Raw genomic sequence first — 16,061 nt, forward strand, 5'->3', positions numbered from 1 at the left:
GTGAGAACAAATGAGTTAAAGCAAGTGAGTGAGAGAGATCGAATGAATGAAAGTCTGAATGACAGAAAGAAAAAAGGATGAAGAAAGAAGCATGAAGAAAAAAAAATGTATATGGAGTTGCTGACATGAGTGCAATCTACAAAGCCGTTGAGGCTGATCCTCATGGGAGGATTATTGCACCAGGACCCTTAGCACTTTTAAAATGCCATTCAATGCCACGGGCTAGATGTAAACTGCAGATGACCATGTTGTGGTAGTTACCATGGATACCCAAGTGATGTGTGAGCTAACACATAGGCCCAACAGATTCCAAGAAGGCCAGAATCACCAGCGGCACCACCATCGATTGTCAGGTCACCCGGATTCAGCAAATACCAGAGTCCAAAATGATGCAGGTTTATACTGTTAATTTTCAGTTTATCGTTACAGTTGGTGTTATTCCATGTCGGAAGGGACGCAGCTACAGCCAGTGGGGTAACTAGAGACAGGCAGGCAGCTATGTGCAACAAAGGTAGGCGTGTTGTTTTCATATGCAGATCTGAAATATTGTCTTATATGCAAGAGGAGGAGTGATGGGGGTTCAGGCAAAAGCCAGGCTATGGATTGCATTGCTAAATGCTCCATCAGAGTGCAATGGTCGCCTGTCCTTTTTTTAAGTGATGATGTGGGTTTAGCCTGTGCTGTATGTATGTATGTATGGGTGGCTGACTGCCACCCACCCAGAGAGTGTATGGGAGTCTGGTTGGCTGCCAGCCTTCCTTCCATTCCTATGAGTAATGTGAGTGCTCATGAAGGGGACATGGTTGGGTCCACCCCTTTCCCGGTTATCCCCTCTAGGCCTTTTGGCTTAGATCAAGTGTAAAAAAAGAAAGGATCTTGCGACAGATCGCATCCTGAGGCACGTTTTTTTTTTGTGTGAATACTTGCACTTGGGTGACTTGTGAGCACATACTGATACATACGTTGCCTATCTGGGGACCATAAATTAAATGGATTTTTGAGAAAGGGAGCTGATTTGGAAGCTTGCTTCTGTCGCCCTATGCATTGACCCGATGTGGCAGTATCTTCGGGTAGTGAACAGTGCACCACCCCATTCCAGTGTTAAACAAGAAAGATTCTCATTTAATCCTCCGTGGGTGAGAATTTGAGTTTGAGAATTGGAGACCAAAATGATGAGTTGCACTGACTGGTTTATGAACGTCTATTCATTTAGCGTTTTAATGACCATGTTTGCACACTGATTGGTGTAAAAAAATAAAATAAAACTAAATAATAATAATCTAGCACACCTGTGCAGGTTTGACATGACATGACAGGTAGCTGTCTTGTGGGTGGTGCTGAATCCTGTTAAATGACATGAGGGTCTCATGCCTATACACAAGGGTGTGTCATTGCTGTTGCTTGACCATGCATTGGTTTCTGTGGTCAGTGAATGATAAAAACAAAATTTACCATCCATTGATGGATGGGAAATCCGCCATGAGGCATTTGTTTTTAGAAACTGCTGCTCACAACCAATGTTGCAATGGAGTGTCTCCATCTGCTGGTGGTATTGGAAAGGCATTAGTGCTATGACAGGGTCTGAAGAAGAAGAAGAAGAAGACGGAAAAAAATATATATAAAAAGAAAAAGAGAGAGAGAGAGAGAGACTGACTTAGTGAGCGAGTGAGTGAGAGAGTGAGAGTGAGTGAGAGTGAATGAGTGAGTGAGTGATTGAGTGAGTGAGTGAGTGAGAACAAATGAGTTAAAGCAAGTGAGTGAGAGAGATCGAATGAATGAAAGTCTGAATGACAGAAAGAAAAAAGGATGAAGAAAGAAGCATGAAGAAAAAAAAATGTATATGGAGTTGCTGACATGAGTGCAATCTACAAAGCCGTTGAGGCTGATCCTCATGGGAGGATTATTGCACCAGGACCCTTAGCACTTTTAAAATGCCATTCAATGCCACGGGCTAGATGTAAACTGCAGATGACCATGTTGTGGTAGTTACCATGGATACCCAAGTGATGTGTGAGCTAACACATAGGCCCAACAGATTCCAAGAAGGCCAGAATCACCAGCGGCACCACCATCGATTGTCAGGTCACCCGGATTCAGCAAATACCAGAGTCCAAAATGATGCAGGTTTATACTGTTAATTTTCAGTTTATCGTTACAGTTGGTGTTATTCCATGTCGGAAGGGACGCAGCTACAGCCAGTGGGGTAACTAGAGACAGGCAGGCAGCTATGTGCAACAAAGGTAGGCGTGTTGTTTTCATATGCAGATCTGAAATATTGTCTTATATGCAAGAGGAGGAGTGATGGGGGTTCAGGCAAAAGCCAGGCTATGGATTGCATTGCTAAATGCTCCATCAGAGTGCAATGGTCGCCTGTCCTTTTTTTAAGTGATGATGTGGGTTTAGCCTGTGCTGTATGTATGTATGTATGGGTGGCTGACTGCCACCCACCCAGAGAGTGTATGGGAGTCTGGTTGGCTGCCAGCCTTCCTTCCATTCCTATGAGTAATGTGAGTGCTCATGAAGGGGACATGGTTGGGTCCACCCCTTTCCCGGTTATCCCCTCTAGGCCTTTTGGCTTAGATCAAGTGTAAAAAAAGAAAGGATCTTGCGACAGATCGCATCCTGAGGCACGTTTTTTTTTTTGTGTGAATACTTGCACTTGGGTGACTTGTGAGCACATACTGATACATACGTTGCCTATCTGGGGACCATAAATTAAATGGATTTTTGAGAAAGGGAGCTGATTTGGAAGCTTGCTTCTGTCGCCCTATGCATTGACCCGATGTGGCAGTATCTTCGGGTAGTGAACAGTGCACCACCCCATTCCAGTGTTAAACAAGAAAGATTCTCATTTAATCCTCCGTGGGTGAGAATTTGAGTTTGAGAATTGGAGACCAAAATGATGAGTTGCACTGACTGGTTTATGAACGTCTATTCATTTAGCGTTTTAATGACCATGTTTGCACACTGATTGGTGTAAAAAAATAAAATAAAACTAAATAATAATAATCTAGCACACCTGTGCAGGTTTGACATGACATGACAGGTAGCTGTCTTGTGGGTGGTGCTGAATCCTGTTAAATGACATGAGGGTCTCATGCCTATACACAAGGGTGTGTCATTGCTGTTGCTTGACCATGCATTGGTTTCTGTGGTCAGTGAATGATAAAAACAAAATTTACCATCCATTGATGGATGGGAAATCCGCCATGAGGCATTTGTTTTTAGAAACTGCTGCTCACAACCAATGTTGCAATGGAGTGTCTCCATCTGCTGGTGGTATTGGAAAGGCATTAGTGCTATGACAGTGTCTGAAGAAGAAGAAGAAGAAGACAGAAAAAAATATATATAAAAAGAAAAAGAGAGAGAGAGAGAGAGACTGACTTAGTGAGCGAGTGAGTGAGAGAGTGAGAGTGAGTGAGAGTGAATGAGTGAGTGAGTGATTGAGTGAGTGAGTGAGTGAGTGAGAACAAATGAGTTAAAGCAAGTGAGTGAGAGAGATCGAATGAATGAAAGTCTGAATGACAGAAAGAAAAAAGGATGAAGAAAGAAGCATGAAGAAAAAAAAATGTATATGGAGTTGCTGACATGAGTGCAATCTACAAAGCCGTTGAGGCTGATCCTCATGGGAGGATTATTGCACCAGGACCCTTAGCACTTTTAAAATGCCATTCAATGCCACGGGCTAGATGTAAACTGCAGATGACCATGTTGTGGTAGTTACCATGGATACCCAAGTGATGTGTGAGCTAACACATAGGCCCAACAGATTCCAAGAAGGCCAGAATCACCAGCGGCACCACCATCGATTGTCAGGTCACCCGGATTCAGCAAATACCAGAGTCCAAAATGATGCAGGTTTATACTGTTAATTTTCAGTTTATCGTTACAGTTGGTGTTATTCCATGTCGGAAGGGACGCAGCTACAGCCAGTGGGGTAACTAGAGACAGGCAGGCAGCTATGTGCAACAAAGGTAGGCGTGTTGTTTTCATATGCAGATCTGAAATATTGTCTCATATGCAAGAGGAGGAGTGATGGGGGTTCAGGCAAAAGCCAGGCTATGGATTGCATTGCTAAATGCTCCATCAGAGTGCAATGGTCGCCTGTCCTTTTTTTAAGTGATGATGTGGGTTTAGCCTGTGCTGTATGTATGTATGTATGGGTGGCTGACTGCCACCCACCCAGAGAGTGTATGGGAGTCTGGTTGGCTGCCAGCCTTCCTTCCATTCCTATGAGTAATGTGAGTGCTCATGAAGGGGACATGGTTGGGTCCACCCCTTTCCCGGTTATCCCCTCTAGGCCTTTTGGCTTAGATCAAGTGTAAAAAAAGAAAGGATCTTGCGACAGATCGCATCCTGAGGCACGTTTTTTTTTTGTGTGAATACTTGCACTTGGGTGACTTGTGAGCACATACTGATACATACGTTCCCTATCTGGGGACCATAAATTAAATGGATTTTTGAGAAAGGGAGCTGATTTGGAAGCTTGCTTCTGTCGCCCTATGCATTGACCCGATGTGGCAGTATCTTCGGGTAGTGAACAGTGCACCACCCCATTCCAGTGTTAAACAAGAAAGATTCTCATTTAATCCTCCGTGGGTGAGAATTTGAGTTTGAGAATTGGAGACCAAAATGATGAGTTGCACTGACTGGTTTATGAACGTCTATTCATTTAGCGTTTTAATGACCATGTTTGCACACTGATTGGTGTAAAAAAATAAAATAAAACTAAATAATAATAATCTAGCACACCTGTGCAGGTTTGACATGACATGACAGGTAGCTGTCTTGTGGGTGGTGCTGAATCCTGTTAAATGACATGAGGGTCTCATGCCTATACACAAGGGTGTGTCATTGCTGTTGCTTGACCATGCATTGGTTTCTGTGGTCAGTGAATGATAAAAACAAAATTTACCATCCATTGATGGATGGGAAATCCGCCATGAGGCATTTGTTTTTAGAAACTGCTGCTCACAACCAATGTTGCAATGGAGTGTCTCCATCTGCTGGTGGTATTGGAAAGGCATTAGTGCTATGACAGGGTCTGAAGAAGAAGAAGAAGAAGAAGAAGACGGAAAAAAATATATATAAAAAGAAAAAGAGAGAGAGAGAGAGACTGACTTAGTGAGCGAGTGAGTGAGAGAGTGAGAGTGAGTGAGAGTGAATGAGTGAGTGAGTGATTGAGTGAGTGAGTGAGTGAGTGAGAACAAATGAGTTAAAGCAAGTGAGTGAGAGAGATCGAATGAATGAAAGTCTGAATGGCAGAAAGAAAAAAGGATGAAGAAAGAAGCATGAAGAAAAAAAAATGTATATGGAGTTGCTGACATGAGTGCAATCTACAAAGCCGTTGAGGCTGATCCTCATGGGAGGATTATTGCACCAGGACCCTTAGCACTTTTAAAATGCCATTCAATGCCACGGGCTAGATGTAAACTGCAGATGACCATGTTGTGGTAGTTACCATGGATACCCAAGTGATGTGTGAGCTAACACATAGGCCCAACAGATTCCAAGAAGGCCAGAATCACCAGCGGCACCACCATCGATTGTCAGGTCACCCGGATTCAGCAAATACCAGAGTCCAAAATGATGCAGGTTTATACTGTTAATTTTCAGTTTATCGTTACAGTTGGTGTTATTCCATGTCGGAAGGGACGCAGCTACAGCCAGTGGGGTAACTAGAGACAGGCAGGCAGCTATGTGCAACAAAGGTAGGCGTGTTGTTTTCATATGCAGATCTGAAATATTGTCTTATATGCAAGAGGAGGAGTGATGGGGGTTCAGGCAAAAGCCAGGCTATGGATTGCATTGCTAAATGCTCCATCAGAGTGCATTGGTCGCCTGTCCTTTTTTTAAGTGATGATGTGGGTTTAGCCTGTGCTGTATGTATGTATGTATGGGTGGCTGACTGCCACCCACCCAGAGAGTGTATGGGAGTCTGGTTGGCTGCCAGCCTTCCTTCCATTCCTATGAGTAATGTGAGTGCTCATGAAGGGGACATGGTTGGGTCCACCCCTTTCCCGGTTATCCCCTCTAGGCCTTTTGGCTTAGATCAAGTGTAAAAAAAGAAAGGATCTTGCGACAGATCGCATCCTGAGGCACGTTTTTTTTTGTGTGAATACTTGCACTTGGGTGACTTGTGAGCACATACTGATACATACGTTCCCTATCTGGGGACCATAAATTAAATGGATTTTTGAGAAAGGGAGCTGATTTGGAAGCTTGCTTCTGTCGCCCTATGCATTGACCCGATGTGGCAGTATCTTCGGGTAGTGAACAGTGCACCACCCCATTCCAGTGTTAAACAAGAAAGATTCTCATTTAATCCTCCGTGGGTGAGAATTTGAGTTTGAGAATTGGAGACCAAAATGATGGGTTGCACTGACTGGTTTATGAACGTCTATTCATTTAGCGTTTTAATGACCATGTTTGCACACTGATTGGTGTAAAAAAAATAAAATAAAACTAAATAATAATAATCTAGCACACCTGTGCAGGTTTGACATGACATGACAGGTAGCTGTCTTGTGGGTGGTGCTGAATCCTGTTAAATGACATGAGGGTCTCATGCCTATACACAAGGGTGTGTCATTGCTGTTGCTTGACCATGCATTGGTTTCTGTGGTCAGTGAATGATAAAAACAAAATTTACCATCCATTGATGGATGGGAAATCCGCCATGAGGCATTTGTTTTTAGAAACTGCTGCTCACAACCAATGTTGCAATGGAGTGTCTCCATCTGCTGGTGGTATTGGAAAGGCATTAGTGCTATGACAGGGTCTGAAGAAGAAGAAGAAGACGGAAAAAAATATATATAAAAAGAAAAAGAGAGAGAGAGAGAGAGACTGACTTAGTGAGCGAGTGAGTGAGAGAGTGAGAGTGAGTGAGAGTGAATGAGTGAGTGAGTGATTGAGTGAGTGAGTGAGTGAGTGAGTGAGAACAAATGAGTTAAAGCAAGTGAGTGAGAGAGATCGAATGAATGAAAGTCTGAATGACAGAAAGAAAAAAGGATGAAGAAAGAAGCATGAAGAAAAAAAAAATGTATATGGAGTTGCTGACATGAGTGCAATCTACAAAGCCGTTGAGGCTGATCCTCATGGGAGGATTATTGCACCAGGACCCTTAGCACTTTTAAAATGCCATTCAATGCCACGGGCTAGATGTAAACTGCAGATGACCATGTTGTGGTAGTTACCATGGATACCCAAGTGATGTGTGAGCTAACACATAGGCCCAACAGATTCCAAGAAGGCCAGAATCACCAGCGGCACCACCATCGATTGTCAGGTCACCCGGATTCAGCAAATACCAGAGTCCAAAATGATGCAGGTTTATACTGTTAATTTTCAGTTTATCGTTACAGTTGGTGTTATTCCATGTCGGAAGGGACGCAGCTACAGCCAGTGGGGTAACTAGAGACAGGCAGGCAGCTATGTGCAACAAAGGTAGGCGTGTTGTTTTCATATGCAGATCTGAAATATTGTCTTATATGCAAGAGGAGGAGTGATGGGGGTTCAGGCAAAAGCCAGGCTATGGATTGCATTGCTAAATGCTCCATCAGAGTGCAATGGTCGCCTGTCCTTTTTTTAAGTGATGATGTGGGTTTAGCCTGTGCTGTATGTATGTATGTATGGGTGGCTGACTGCCACCCACCCAGAGAGTGTATGGGAGTCTGGTTGGCTGCCAGCCTTCCTTCCATTCCTATGAGTAATGTGAGTGCTCATGAAGGGGACATGGTTGGGTCCACCCCTTTCCCGGTTATCCCCTCTTGGCCTTTTGGCTTAGATCAAGTGTAAAAAAAGAAAGGATCTTGCGACAGATCGCATTCTGAGGCACGTTTTTTTTTGTGTGAATACTTGCACTTGGGTGACTTGTGAGCACATACTGATACATACGTTCCCTATCTGGGGACCATAAATTAAATGGATTTTTGAGAAAGGGAGCTGATTTGGAAGCTTGCTTCTGTCGCCCTATGCATTGACCCGATGTGGCAGTATCTTCGGGTAGTGAACAGTGCACCACCCCATTCCAGTGTTAAACAAGAAAGATTCTCATTTAATCCTCCGTGGGTGAGAATTTGAGTTTGAGAATTGGAGACCAAAATGATGAGTTGCACTGACTGGTTTATGAACGTCTATTCATTTAGCGTTTTAATGACCATGTTTGCACACTGATTGGTGTAAAAAAATAAAATAAAACTAAATAATAATAATCTAGCACACCTGTGCAGGTTTGACATGACATGACAGGTAGCTGTCTTGTGGGTGGTGCTGAATCCTGTTAAATGACATGAGGGTCTCATGCCTATACACAAGGGTGTGTCATTGCTGTTGCTTGACCATGCATTGGTTTCTGTGGTCAGTGAATGATAAAAACAAAATTTACCATCCATTGATGGATGGGAAATCCGCCATGAGGCATTTGTTTTTAGAAACTGCTGCTCACAACCAATGTTGCAATGGAGTGTCTCCATCTGCTGGTGGTATTGGAAAGGCATTAGTGCTATGACAGGGTCTGAAGAAGAAGAAGAAGAAGAAGAAGAAGAAGACGGAAAAAAATATATATAAAAAGAAAAAGAGAGAGAGAGAGAGAGACTGACTTAGTGAGCGAGTGAGTGAGAGAGTGAGAGTGAGTGAGAGTGAATGAGTGAGTGAGTGATTGAGTGAGTGAGTGAGTGAGTGAGTGAGAACAAATGAGTTAAAGCAAGTGAGTGAGAGAGATCGAATGAATGAAAGTCTGAATGACAGAAAGAAAAAAGGATGAAGAAAGAAGCATGAAGAAAAAAAAATGTATATGGAGTTGCTGACATGAGTGCAATCTACAAAGCCGTTGAGGCTGATCCTCATGGGAGGATTATTGCACCAGGACCCTTAGCACTTTTAAAATGCCATTCAATGCCACGGGCTAGATGTAAACTGCAGATGACCATGTTGTGGTAGTTACCATGGATACCCAAGTGATGTGTGAGCTAACACATAGGCCCAACAGATTCCAAGAAGGCCAGAATCACCAGCGGCACCACCATCGATTGTCAGGTCACCCGGATTCAGCAAATACCAGAGTCCAAAATGATGCAGGTTTATACTGTTAATTTTCAGTTTATCGTTACAGTTGGTGTTATTCCATGTCGGAAGGGACGCAGCTACAGCCAGTGGGGTAACTAGAGACAGGCAGGCAGCTATGTGCAACAAAGGTAGGCGTGTTGTTTTCATATGCAGATCTGAAATATTGTCTTATATGCAAGAGGAGGAGTGATGGGGGTTCAGGCAAAAGCCAGGCTATGGATTGCATTGCTAAATGCTCCATCAGAGTGCAATGGTCGCCTGTCCTTTTTTTAAGTGATGATGTGGGTTTAGCCTGTGCTGTATGTATGTATGTATGGGTGGCTGACTGCCACCCACCCAGAGAGTGTATGGGAGTCTGGTTGGCTGCCAGCCTTCCTTCCATTCCTATGAGTAATGTGAGTGCTCATGAAGGGGACATGGTTGGGTCCACCCCTTTCCCGGTTATCCCCTCTAGGCCTTTTGGCTTAGATCAAGTGTAAAAAAAGAAAGGATCTTGCGACAGATCGCATCCTGAGGCACGTTTTTTTTTGTGTGAATACTTGCACTTGGGTGACTTGTGAGCACATACTGATACATACGTTCCCTATCTGGGGACCATAAATTAAATGGATTTTTGAGAAAGGGAGCTGATTTGGAAGCTTGCTTCTGTCGCCCTATGCATTGACCCGATGTGGCAGTATCTTCGGGTAGTGAACAGTGCACCACCCCATTCCAGTGTTAAACAAGAAAGATTCTCATTTAATCCTCCGTGGGTGAGAATTTGAGTTTGAGAATTGGAGACCAAAATGATGAGTTGCACTGACTGGTTTATGAACGTCTATTCATTTAGCGTTTTAATGACCATGTTTGCACACTGATTGGTGTAAAAAAATAAAATAAAACTAAATAATAATAATCTAGCACACCTGTGCAGGTTTGACATGACATGACAGGTAGCTGTCTTGTGGGTGGTGCTGAATCCTGTTAAATGACATGAGGGTCTCATGCCTATACACAAGGGTGTGTCATTGCTGTTGCTTGACCATGCATTGGTTTCTGTGGTCAGTGAATGATAAAAACAAAATTTACCATCCATTGATGGATGGGAAATCCGCCATGAGGCATTTGTTTTTAGAAACTGCTGCTCACAACCAATGTTGCAATGGAGTGTCTCCATCTGCTGGTGGTATTGGAAAGGCATTAGTGCTATGACAGGGTCTGAAGAAGAAGAAGAAGAAGACGGAAAAAAATATATATAAAAAGAAAAAGAGAGAGAGAGAGACTGACTTAGTGAGCGAGTGAGTGAGAGAGTGAGAGTGAGTGAGAGTGAATGAGTGAGTGAGTGATTGAGTGAGTGAGTGAGTGAGAACAAATGAGTTAAAGCAAGTGAGTGAGAGAGATCGAATGAATGAAAGTCTGAATGACAGAAAGAAAAAAGGATGAAGAAAGAAGCATGAAGAAAAAAAAATGTATATGGAGTTGCTGACATGAGTGCAATCTACAAAGCCGTTGAGGCTGATCCTCATGGGAGGATTATTGCACCAGGACCCTTAGCACTTTTAAAATGCCATTCAATGCCACGGGCTAGATGTAAACTGCAGATGACCATGTTGTGGTAGTTACCATGGATACCCAAGTGATGTGTGAGCTAACACATAGGCCCAACAGATTCCAAGAAGGCCAGAATCACCAGCGGCACCACCATCGATTGTCAGGTCACCCGGATTCAGCAAATACCAGAGTCCAAAATGATGCAGGTTTATACTGTTAATTTTCAGTTTATCGTTACAGTTGGTGTTATTCCATGTCGGAAGGGACGCAGCTACAGCCAGTGGGGTAACTAGAGACAGGCAGGCAGCTATGTGCAACAAAGGTAGGCGTGTTGTTTTCATATGCAGATCTGAAATATTGTCTTATATGCAAGAGGAGGAGTGATGGGGGTTCAGGCAAAAGCCAGGCTATGGATTGCATTGCTAAATGCTCCATCAGAGTGCAATGGTCGCCTGTCCTTTTTTTAAGTGATGATGTGGGTTTAGCCTGTGCTGTATGTATGTATGTATGGGTGGCTGACTGCCACCCACCCAGAGAGTGTATGGGAGTCTGGTTGGCTGCCAGCCTTCCTTCCATTCCTATGAGTAATGTGAGTGCTCATGAAGGGGACATGGTTGGGTCCACCCCTTTCCCGGTTATCCCCTCTAGGCCTTTTGGCTTAGATCAAGTGTAAAAAAAGAAAGGATCTTGCGACAGATCGCATCCTGAGGCACGTTTTTTTTTGTGTGAATACTTGCACTTGGGTGACTTGTGAGCACATACTGATACATACGTTCCCTATCTGGGGACCATAAATTAAATGGATTTTTGAGAAAGGGAGCTGATTTGGAAGCTTGCTTCTGTCGCCCTATGCATTGACCCGATGTGGCAGTATCTTCGGGTAGTGAACAGTGCACCACCCCATTCCAGTGTTAAACAAGAAAGATTCTCATTTAATCCTCCGTGGGTGAGAATTTGAGTTTGAGAATTGGAGACCAAAATGATGAGTTGCACTGACTGGTTTATGAACGTCTATTCATTTAGCGTTTTAATGACCATGTTTGCACACTGATTGGTGTAAAAAAATAAAATAAAACTAAATAATAATAATCTAGCACACCTGTGCAGGTTTGACATGACATGACAGGTAGCTGTCTTGTGGGTGGTGCTGAATCCTGTTAAATGACATGAGGGTCTCATGCCTATACACAAGGGTGTGTCATTGCTGTTGCTTGACCATGCATTGGTTTCTGTGGTCAGTGAATGATAAAAACAAAATTTACCATCCATTGATGGATGGGAAATCCGCCATGAGGCATTTGTTTTTAGAAACTGCTGCTCACAACCAATGTTGCAATGGAGTGTCTCCATCTGCTGGTGGTATTGGAAAGGCATTAGTGCTATGACAGGGTCTGAAGAAGAAGAAGAAGAAGACGGAAAAAAATATATATAAAAAGAAAAAGAGAGAGAGAGAGACTGACTTAGTGAGCGAGTGAGTGAGAGAGTGAGAGTGAGTGAGAGTGAATGAGTGAGTGAGTGATTGAGTGAGTGAGTGAGTGAGAACAAATGAGTTAAAGCAAGTGAGTGAGAGAGATCGAATGAATGAAAGTCTGAATGACAGAAAGAAAAAAGGATGAAGAAAGAAGCATGAAGAAAAAAAAATGTATATGGAGTTGCTGACATGAGTGCAATCTACAAAGCCGTTGAGGCTGATCCTCATGGGAGGATTATTGCACCAGGACCCTTAGCACTTTTAAAATGCCATTCAATGCCACGGGCTAGATGTAAACTGCAGATGACCATGTTGTGGTAGTTACCATGGATACCCAAGTGATGTGTGAGCTAACACATAGGCCCAACAGATTCCAAGAAGGCCAGAATCACCAGCGGCACCACCATCGATTGTCAGGTCACCCGGATTCAGCAAATACCAGAGTCCAAAATGATGCAGGTTTATACTGTTAATTTTCAGTTTATCGTTACAGTTGGTGTTATTCCATGTCGGAAGGGACGCAGCTACAGCCAGTGGGGTAACTAGAGACAGGCAGGCAGCTATGTGCAACAAAGGTAGGCGTGTTGTTTTCATATGCAGATCTGAAATATTGTCTTATATGCAAGAGGAGGAGTGATGGGGGTTCAGGCAAAAGCCAGGCTATGGATTGCATTGCTAAATGCTCCATCAGAGTGCAATGGTCGCCTGTCCTTTTTTTAAGTGATGATGTGGGTTTAGCCTGTGCTGTATGTATGTATGTATGGGTGGCTGACTGCCACCCACCCAGAGAGTGTATGGGAGTCTGGTTGGCTGCCAGCCTTCCTTCCATTCCTATGAGTAATGTGAGTGCTCATGAAGGGGACATGGTTGGGTCCACCCCTTTCCCGGTTATCCCCTCTAGGCCTTTTGGCTTAGATCAAGTGTAAAAAAAGAAAGGATCTTGCGACAGATCGCATCCTGAGGCACGTTTTTTTTTTGTGTGAATACTTGCACTTGGGTGACTTGTGAGCACATACTGATACATACGTTCCCTATCTGGGGACCATAAATTAAATGGATTTTTGAGAAAGGGAGCTGATTTGGAAGCTTGCTTCTGTCGCCCTATGCATTGACCCGATGTGGCAGTATCTTCGGGTAGTGAACAGTGCACCACCCCATTCCAGTGTTAAACAAGAAAGTTTCTCATTTAATCCTCCGTGGGTGAGAATTTGAGTTTGAGAATTGGAGACCAAAATGATGAGTTGCACTGACTGGTTTATGAACGTCTATTCATTTAGCGTTTTAATGACCATGTTTGCACACTGATTGGTGTAAAAAAATAAAATAAAACTAAATAATAATAATCTAGCACACCTGTGCAGGTTTGACATGACATGACAGGTAGCTGTCTTGTGGGTGGTGCTGAATCCTGTTAAATGACATGAGGGTCTCATGCCTATACACAAGGGTGTGTCATTGCTGTTGCTTGACCATGCATTGGTTTCTGTGGTCAGTGAATGATAAAAACAAAATTTACCATCCATTGATGGATGGGAAATCCGCCATGAGGCATTTGTTTTTAGAAACTGCTGCTCACAACCAATGTTGCAATGGAGTGTCTCCATCTGCTGGTGGTATTGGAAAGGCATTAGTGCTATGACAGGGTCTGAAGAAGAAGAAGAAGACGGAAAAAAATATATATAAAAAGAAAAAGAGAGAGAGAGAGAGAGACTGACTTAGTGAGCGAGTGAGTGAGAGAGTGAGAGTGAGTGAGAGTGAATGAGTGAGTGATTGAGTGAGTGAGTGAGTGAGAACAAATGAGTTAAAGCAAGTGAGTGAGAGAGATCGAATGAATGAAAGTCTGAATGACAGAAAGAAAAAAGGATGAAGAAAGAAGCATGAAGAAAAAAAAATGTATATGGAGTTGCTGACATGAGTGCAATCTACAAAGCCGTTGAGGCTGATCCTCATGGGAGGATTATTGCACCAGGACCCTTAGCACTTTTAAAATGCCATTCAATGCCACGGGCTAGATGTAAACTGCAGATGACCATGTTGTGGTAGTTACCATGGATACCCAAGTGATGTGTGAGCTAACACATAGGCCCAACAGATTCCAAGAAGGCCAGAATCACAAGCGGCACCACCATCGATTGTCAGGTCACCCGGATTCAACAAATACCAGAGTCCAAAATGATGCAGGTTTATACTGTTAATTTTCAGTTTATCGTTACAGTTGGTGTTATTCCATGTCGGAAGGGACGCAGCTACAGCCAGTGGGGTAACTAGAGACAGGCAGGCAGCTATGTGCAACAAAGGTAGGCGTGTTGTTTTCATATGCAGATCTGAAATATTGTCTTATATGCAAGAGGAGGAGTGATGGGGGTTCAGGCAAAAGCCAGGCTATGGATTGCATTGCTAAATGCTCCATCAGAGTGCAATGGTCGCCTGTCCTTTTTTTTAAGTGATGATGTGGGTTTAGCCTGTGCTGTATGTATGTATGTATGGGTGGCTGACTGCCACCCACCCAGAGAGTGTATGGGAGTCTGGTTGGCTGCCAGCCTTCCTTCCATTCCTATGAGTAATGTGAGTGCTCATGAAGGGGACATGGTTGGGTCCACCCCTTTCCCGGTTATCCCCTCTAGGCCTTTTGGCTTAGATCAAGTGTAAAAAAAGAAAGGATCTTGCGACAGATCGCATCCTGAGGCACGTTTTTTTTTGTGTGAATACTTGCACTTGGGTGACTTGTGAGCACATACTGATACATACGTTCCCTATCTGGGGACCATAAATTAAATGGATTTTTGAGAAAGGGAGCTGATTTGGAAGCTTGCTTCTGTCGCCCTATGCATTGACCCGATGTGGCAGTATCTTCGGGTAGTGAACAGTGCACCACCCCATTCCAGTGTTAAACAAGAAAGATTCTCATTTAATCCTCCGTGGGTGAGAATTTGAGTTTGAGAATTGGAGACCAAAATGATGAGTTGCACTGACTGGTTTATGAACGTCTATTCATTTAGCGTTTTAATGACCATGTTTGCACACTGATTGGTGTAAAAAAATAAAATAAAACTAAATAATAATAATCTAGCACACCTGTGCAGGTTTGACATGACATGACAGGTAGCTGTCTTGTGGGTGGTGCTGAATCCTGTTAAATGACATGAGGGTCTCATGCCTATACACAAGGGTGTGTCATTGCTGTTGCTTGACCATGCATTGGTTTCTGTGGTCAGTGAATGATAAAAACAAAATTTACCATCCATTGATGGATCTGAAATCCGCCATGAGGCATTTGTTTTTAGAAACTGCTGCTCACAACCAATGTTGCAATGGAGTGTCTCCATCTGCTGGTGGTATTGGAAAGGCATTAGTGCTATGACAGGGTCTGAAGAAGAAGAAGAAGAAGACGAAAAAAAATATATATAAAAAGAAAAAGAGAGAGAGAGAGAGAGACTGACTTAGTGAGCGAGTGAGTGAGAGAGTGAGAGTGAGTGAGAGTGAGTGAGTGAGTGAGTGAGTGAGTGAGAACAAATGAGTTAAAGCAAGTGAGTGAGAGAGATCGAATGAATGAAAGTCTGAATGACAGAAAGAAAAAAGGATGAAGAAAGAAGCATGAAGAAAAAAAAATGTATATGGAGTTGCTGACATGAGTGCAATCTACAAAGCCGTTGAGGCTGATCCTCATGGGAGGATTATTGCACCAGGACCCTTAGCACTTTTAAAATGCCATTCAATGCCACGGGCTAGATGTAAACTGCAGATGACCATGTTGTGGTAGTTACCATGGATACCCAAGTGATGTGTGAGCTAACACATAGGCCCAACAGATTCCAAGAAGGCCAGAATCACCAGCGGCACCACCATCGATTGTCAGGTCACCCGGATTCAGCAAATACCAGAGTCCAAAATGATGCAGGTTTATACTGTTAATTTTCAGTTTATCGTTACAGTTGGTGTTATTCCATGTCGGAAGGGACGCAGCTACAGCCAGTGGGGTAACTAGAGACAGGCA

The 16,061-nt window shown here is 43.4% G+C and overlaps 9 pseudogenes; all 9 read left to right on the forward strand.

Annotated features, from left to right (window-relative positions):
* The first annotated feature begins 826 nt into the window (after window positions 1-826).
* On the forward strand, window positions 827-1,091 carry LOC130289416 (U2 spliceosomal RNA; annotated as a pseudogene).
* Window positions 1,092-2,555: 1,464 nt separating this feature from the next.
* On the forward strand, window positions 2,556-2,821 carry LOC130289418 (U2 spliceosomal RNA; annotated as a pseudogene).
* A 1,468-nt stretch (window positions 2,822-4,289) lies between these two features.
* Window positions 4,290-4,554, forward strand: LOC130288116 (U2 spliceosomal RNA; annotated as a pseudogene).
* Window positions 4,555-6,026: 1,472 nt separating this feature from the next.
* On the forward strand, window positions 6,027-6,290 carry LOC130287363 (U2 spliceosomal RNA; annotated as a pseudogene).
* A 1,471-nt stretch (window positions 6,291-7,761) lies between these two features.
* On the forward strand, window positions 7,762-8,025 carry LOC130286935 (U2 spliceosomal RNA; annotated as a pseudogene).
* A 1,484-nt stretch (window positions 8,026-9,509) lies between these two features.
* Window positions 9,510-9,773, forward strand: LOC130287364 (U2 spliceosomal RNA; annotated as a pseudogene).
* Window positions 9,774-11,233: 1,460 nt separating this feature from the next.
* On the forward strand, window positions 11,234-11,497 carry LOC130287365 (U2 spliceosomal RNA; annotated as a pseudogene).
* Window positions 11,498-12,957: 1,460 nt separating this feature from the next.
* On the forward strand, window positions 12,958-13,222 carry LOC130288117 (U2 spliceosomal RNA; annotated as a pseudogene).
* Window positions 13,223-14,680: 1,458 nt separating this feature from the next.
* LOC130287366 (U2 spliceosomal RNA) lies at window positions 14,681-14,944 on the forward strand (annotated as a pseudogene).
* The last annotated feature ends 1,117 nt before the right edge of the window (window positions 14,945-16,061 follow it).

This window comes from Hyla sarda, chromosome 8 (genome assembly GCF_029499605.1).
Source record: "Hyla sarda isolate aHylSar1 chromosome 8, aHylSar1.hap1, whole genome shotgun sequence".
In the NCBI taxonomy this organism is placed as follows: domain Eukaryota; kingdom Metazoa; phylum Chordata; class Amphibia; order Anura; family Hylidae; genus Hyla; species Hyla sarda.